Here is a 7,545-nt window from a genome sequence, read left to right as displayed (position 1 = left end):
GAGCCTGAACTTTGGTTGCTTACCATTGTAATTCACTACCTTACTTGCAAGCTCACATTTCTGACGTTGGCCTGCTACAGCGATCCAGTGAAGCTCAATGTAAGCTTGTGGAATAGCCCCCTCATTGGCTAATTAGGCAATTCACAGCCTACTTGACTCAGCATTAGTTTACATAATTTTAGACCAAGAACTCTGTTTCACCGCCATTTTGATTTTTCACTTTCACCATATACCAATCTGAATTTTGTTTTACATGTTTTTGTTTTCGGGCAGGGCCTTTCATTATTTTGCCCTTAGCACTCACTCTGAACAAATGCTTTGCTTCTTCCTTCCTCTCCTTCATGTATGCTCTGCAAAGGCAAGTGCTTAGCTCATTGTTCATCAGTGCCTCAGACTGAGCCGTTTTCTTGGTAACTGTTGTCAGTGGTGGTTTGTTATTATCTCCACTCTCAGGCGAGGAGGCAGGTCCATTCCTTAGTTGGAATGGAAACACAGAAACATATAAGATAGGAGGAAGCCACTCAGTCCTTTGCACCTGTTCCGCCATTCATCATGATCATTGCTGATCATCCAACTCAATAGCCTAATCCTGCTTTCTATGCATAACCTTTGATCCCATTCACCCCAAGTGCTATATCTAGTCACCTCTTGAATACATTCAATGTTTTGGCATCAACTACTTCCTGTAGTAATGAATTCCACAGGGTCACCACTCTTTGGGTGAAGAAATGTCTCCTCATCTCCGTCCTGAATGGTCCACCTTGAATCCTCAGACTGTGACCCCTGGTTCTGGACACACTCACCATTGGGAACATCCTCCCTGCATCCACCCTGTCTAGTCCTGTTAGAATTTTATAAGTGTTTATGATATCCCCCTTCATTCGTCTGAACTCCAGCGAAAACAATCCTAACCTCGTCAATCTCTCCTCAAATGTTAGTCCTGCCATCACCAGAATCAGCCTGGTAAACCTCTGCCGCACTCCCTCGACAGCAAGAGCATCCTTCCTCAGAAAAGGAGACCAAAACTGCACACAATATTCTAGGTATAGCCTCACCAAGGCCCTGTTATGACAGCAACAACACATCAAATCAAACCTATGTTTCTGGTGAAGGCATTGATCTGACAATGTGACAGCCATCGATCCGACTGACGGGGCTTTTTTGTCTTGATACTTTGCCTTTTGTTCTTTGACATCTTTGTCATTTAATCTCTCTACACTTCAACCCTATCCCAGATCTTCTCCTTTATTCCCCACCCCTGCATTTTTGATAGTATAAATCCCACCATACTTCCATGTACCTTAAATTCAGGAAAAGAATCATATTTGACTTGAAACACTAACTTTTTATCTCTCCACAGATAATTACAAAACTTGCTGAGTATTTCAGTACTTGTTTTCATTTCAGATTTACAGTACCTGCAGAATTTTACTTTTATTTTGTTGTCAATGTAATGCCTGAGGTGATGGTGTTTGAAGTTTTTAGCTTTTGGTTCTGTACTTTTTCATAATACTCTGCAGAGTGGTAGAGAATTTGAAAGGCGTGAATACAATTATTTATTTTCATAAAATTTTCTGGACTGGCTCCAAAGCATTTCATTGCTTTGTCTTTTCTCCCATAGTTCAGCATTCTTCTCCTATAAGGAGAAATAGATTCTGAACTTTGCTATGCCATGTGAAACTAATCCTTTTTCATCATCCTTCCAAATCTCTGCCATCCCTACTCACTGCAGACCACCAATGTTGTAATTTGAGCGTTTTAATATGATTCCTGTAACTGCTAGGTAAGGGGGCAAAAATTTAGACAGAGTCACTACCTAAGAACCTCCTGCTGATAGCATGCATCTGTGAACACCAAATTCAGGCAACCTATGAGTTAGCTATAGGTCAGTGGTTGCACTTTTATTTCTGAGTGAGAGTGTGGAGTCTTTCAGTCCTTTTCCAGCATTTCTAACGTTATGATATCTAAAACACTTCAGTACTTTAATTGGCTGCAAAGTGCTTTGGGATATCCTTAAGTTGTGGTACGTAATTAGAAGTCTCTTGGGCAAGATCAACTCTGCAAATGGCTACCTAGTCTCACTGTATATGCGTACATACTTGGTTACCACTTGGCTGAAATACTGAAATGTTGCTGGTGCCCATGGAGCTATACGAACTGTCTTACGTTGAAGATCTGATTTAAGCGAATGTTAGAGGGTAAGAATGTTGAAAATGGTCTCAACAACCTTCATCCTTCAAGAAGAGAATAATTAACCAGGTTGTCTGATTGCTGTGTAATGATTGAATGATTGACACTGATTTATTAGTGGAGGTTTCATGACATTACCACCCATTATCAACTGCCCTGCTCAGTCAAATAACCTTTTTTTGCTGCTCTATTTCCAAGATATTTACAGCTGGTAAATTTAAATAGTCACACAAAATTAGAAGTAAAACTGTTTTTAAAAAAAAAATTCCCTGATGATTTTTTCTTCTGGTTTCTTGTTATGGTATTTATAGGCTTATTTTAAGTTTACAAGAGCTCAAGGACAATCTTTGGACGTGGGCAGTCCAAGTACACCTGCAAAATTTTAGTCAGGACACTTTTAGTCACATATTAACTGAAAATTTCCCTTCAGCATGAAAAGCTTCTTATTACTGTTGGTATTTCTGTCATGCATGATTCCCGAAATCTGGTAAATGTGCAGCAACATCTGGCTTCATGCTTCCAAATGATAGGATGTATCTAGGATTGTATCATGTTTATCATTAATTAATTACATTAATTTCAAAACTAATAACACAGACATCTAACAAAAATTGCAGTTTAATGATTTAAATGCAATAAATGGGCATTAGTCCTCCCTTTAAGTACGATTTAGCATTACATGTCCTGTATGCCAGAAAAATGTTGTTCGTTAATAATTGACTTATCTGCTTACAACAGTATTCATTTTTGTGACTTCGATTAATTCAAATATTCATTTAGTTTAAGTTATTAACAAACATAGGGTTAGGAGCAGCTCAGGAAAGGTTCCTGGGAGACTTGTTTTGTTTCAAGGTACCTAATTACTGCATTGCAATTGGTAACTATACTCCAGTTTCTTATTATCATGCCAATTAATAATTCAATTTACAACTTCATTTTGGATTCCACTGCCTTCATGTCAGACAATTCTCTTGCAAGCAACCACATCAGATGTTTCCTAACACTGCTGTTCTACTTAGTTTCCCAGGACCATCAGTGCTGGTGAGGTTATTTAAACAATTCTGTCTCACTTCAGTTTTCTCATCTTTACATGGTCTTAGCAGTCCTACCTTCATTCCTGGTAAAACTCATGTAAAAATTGTATATGCACAGGTACACAAACATTAGCAATTAAATGGCATCTAGCATCTATTGTCTCTTTCATCCGGAGACATTAATTGAAATATACTCACTGGCTTGCATTTATGAAGCCAAGGTCTGACTTGCGCAAATAGGTATAAATATATTGGTTTCAGCATGCTTTTGTGAAATATGATGTATCATTAATCTCTGGGTATTGTGGGAAATCCATTTTATGTGGCATCAAACTACAATTTAAAAGGATTGTATTACAATGAATTTTCACTGATACTGGCATAATTTCTGTACTATGTTCATAGAAATACAGTATATATTTCAAGACAAATATCCATTATCTTAACATGATTTGTATAGGCTCTTGTACCCTCAAAGAACTCAAGTGCATTAGTTTAGCACACCTGATCTGACATATTTGCATGTCATCTCTTGGGCTGCTTCCTTTCCAGTTACTTAGGTTACTGCTTCAATATCGTTTGTTCTGTTTTTGTACGAAGCCACTCAGTGGAGGAATCAAGTACTACATTAATGTGTAATATATCCGTAGTGTTGCCCTGTAGTTCCACCTGGTGTCGACAGTCAAGCAATACATATATTATTTAAAAATTATAAATTCCTTCTTACAGAGGAAATCTTTTCATGAGATAGTAAGAACTGCCGATGCTGGAGTCAGAGATAACACAGTGTGGAGCTAGAGGAATACAGCAGGCCAGGCAGCATCAGAGAAGTAGGAAAGTTGACGTTTCGGGTCAGCACCCTTCTTCAGAAATCAGAAAGATTGTACCACAGCCATCCCCCCAACCCCCAATGGTCAGTGAGAAATTGAGAAAGAAATTTGTAAGAGGATCTCAATTATCTGTAAGAATAATAGGGTAGTTATGACAGGGGATTTTAACTTTCCAAACATAGACTGGGACTGACATAGTATTAAGGGCTTGGATGGAGAGGAATTTGTTAAGTGTGTACAAGAAAATACTCTAATTCAGTATGTGGATGTAACTACTAGAGAAGAAGCAAAACATGACCTACTCTTGGGAAATAAGGCAGGGCAGGTGACTGAGGTGTCAGTGGGGGAGCACTTTGGGGCCAGTGACCATAATTCTATTAGTTTTAAAATAATGATGGAAGAGGGTAGACTGGATCTAAAAGTTAAAGTTCTAAATAAAAACCGAAAGAACTGCTTATGGTGTAAATCAGGAACAAAAACAGAAGTTGCTGGAAAAGCTCAGCATGTCTGGCAGCATCTGTGAACAAAAAAATCAGAGTTAACATTTTGGGTCTGGTGACACTTCCTCAGAACCAATGATAGCTGTGAAAACGTCAGTTTATATGCAGAAAATAGGGGGGGGGTGGGGGACGGAGTAAACGATAGGGTAGACCCTAAAGAGAGAGAAGAACAGTTGGATATTCAAAGAAGTTGATGACAATCTGGCTAGGAGGGTGAATAACAACAGTGACTAACAACTGTTCATCCTGCTAGCCAGATCATTATCAATTCCTTTGTTTGTCCAACCATTCTTCACTCTCTTTAGGCTCTATCCTATCGTTTACTCCCTACCCCGCCCCCCTCCCTATTTTCTGCAGATAAACTGACATTTTCACAGCTATCATTGGTTCTGAGGAAGGGTCACTGGACCTGAAACGTTAACTCTGATGTTTTCTTCACAGATGCTGCCAGACCTGCTGAGCTTTTCCAGCAACTTCAGTTAAAGTTCTAAATTGGAGTAAAGCCAATTTTGGCATCAGTTCTATGTCCTATTAGGCAAGAACTTTCAAAAGTTGATTGGGGGTGGATGGTTGCAGGTAAAGAAACGGCTAGAAAATGGGAAGCATTCAAAAATAAGGTAACAAGAGTCCAGAGACTATATGTTTCTATTAGGGTGAAGGGCAAAGCTGGTAGGTGTAGGGAATGCTGGATAACTACAGAAATTGAGATTTTGATCAAGAATAAAAAGGAAGCATACGTCAGGCACAGAGAGCGAGTGAATCCCTAGAAGAGTATAAAGGCAGTAAGGAGTATACTTAAGAGGGAATCAGGATGGCAAAAAGGGGACATGAGATAGCTTTGGCAAATAGGGTTAAGGAGAATCCAACGGGATTCTACAAATACATTAAGGACGAAAGGGTAACTATGGAGAGAATAGGGCCCCTTAAATATCAGCAAGGCCGCCTATGTGTGGAACCGGAGGAGATGGGCAAGTTACTAAACAAGTATTTTGCATCAGTGTTTACTATGGAGAAGGATATGAAAGATGGAGAACATGGGGAAATAAATAGTGACATCTTGAAAAATGTCTATATTTACAGAGGAGGTGGTGAAGGATGTCTTAAAACGTATAAAGGTGATTGAATCCCCAGGACCTGATCAGGAACACCATAGAACTCTGTGGGAAGCTAGGAAAATGATTGCTGGCCTCCTTGCTGAGATATTTGTATCATCGATAGCCTCAGGTGAGGTGCCAGAAGACTGGAGGTTTGTTAACGTAGTGCCACTATTTGAGAAAGGTGGTGAGGAAAATCTAGGGGACTACAAACCAGTGAGCCTGCGATCAGTGGTGGGCAAGTTGTTGGAGGGACAGGATTTACATGTATTAGGAAAGGCAAGGACTGATTAGGGATAGGCAACATGATTTTGTGCATGGGAAATCATGTCTCACTAACTTGATTGAGTTTTTTGAAGGAGTAATGAAGAGGATTGATGAGGGCAGAGTGGTGGATATGATCAAAATGGACTTCAGTAAGATTCCTCACAGTACACTGGTTAGCAAGGTTCGACCACATGGAATAGAGGGAGAACTAAATATTTGGATACAGAACCTGCTCGAAGTTAGAAGACAGAGGGTGGTGGTGGAGGGTTGCTTTTCAGACTGGAAACCTGTGACCAGTGGTATGCCACAAGGATCAGTGCTGGGTCCACTGCTTTTTGTCATTTATATAAATGATTTGGATGTGAATGTAGGAGGTATGGTTAGTAAATTTGCAGATGACACCAAAGTTGGAGGTGTTGTGGACAGCGAAGAAGGTTATCTCTGAATACATTTGGATCTTGATCAAATTGACCAATGGCCAAGGAGTGACAGAGTTTAATTTAGATAAGTGTGAGGTGCTGTATTTTGGAAATGCAAATTAGGGCAGAACTTACACACTTAATGGTAAGGTCCAGGGGAGTGTTGCTGAACAAAAAGACCTTGCGGTGCAGGTTCATAGCTCCTTGAAAGTGGAGTCGTACGTAGATAGGATAGTGAAGAAGGTGTTTGGTATGCTTGCCTTTATTGGTCAGTGCATTGAGTATAGGTGTTGGGAGCTCATGTTGCAGCTGTACAGGACATTGGTTAGGCCACTACTGGAATACTGTGTGCAATTCTGGTACTGCTGCTCTCGGAAGAATGTTGTGAAACTTCAAAGGGATTGGAAAAGATTTACAAAGACGTTGCCAGGGTTTGAGTTATAGGGACAGGCTAAGTTGACTGGGGCTATTTTCCTTGGAGCGTCAGAGGCTGAGGGGTGACCTTATAGAGGCTTATAAAATCATGGATAGGATGAATAGACAAGTCTTTTCAGTGAAGTGGGGTAGTCCAAAACTAGAGGGCATAGGTTTAAGGTGAGAGGGGAAAGATTTAAAAGGGACCTAAGAGGCAACTTTTTCACGCAGAGGGTGGTGCGTGTATGGAATGAGCTGCCAGAAGTAGTGGTGGATGCCGGTACAATAACAACATTTAAAAGGCATAGGATGGGTACATGAATAGGAAGGGTTTAGAGGGATATGGGCCAAATGCCAGCAAATGGGACTAGATTAATTTAGGATATCTGGTCGGCATGGACAGGTTCGACTGAAGGGTCTGTTTCTGTATATCTCTATGACTCAGAGTATAAACTGTTGGTTAGAATAGCACATTTTATTGTGATAGTTCAGTTCATCACCAATCACTTGGAAAGAATTATATGTCTACTGTATTTAATTTTGCATCTTTTCCGAGCCATCACAGATTAAATTCATGTCCATAAACTCAGCAGTGAAAACAGGCTTGAATTAATCCACTCCACTACTGTTCTGAACTAGCTGAGCCACCTCAATAATCTGTAAGTGTATTAAATCAATCTGTTCAGACATGTTGTGTCGTATTTCCAGCTCAGGTGGGACTTTAAACTGGACCTTAACACTATACCGATAAGAGCCCTACCTCAATAATCTATTATTTGTGGCACGTTCACTGTTGA

This window comes from Rhincodon typus, chromosome 3, assembly GCF_021869965.1.
Source record: "Rhincodon typus isolate 14 chromosome 3, sRhiTyp1.1, whole genome shotgun sequence".
NCBI classification, from domain to species: Eukaryota; Metazoa; Chordata; class Chondrichthyes; order Orectolobiformes; family Rhincodontidae; genus Rhincodon; species Rhincodon typus.
This window is presented reverse-complemented; position numbering follows the sequence as displayed.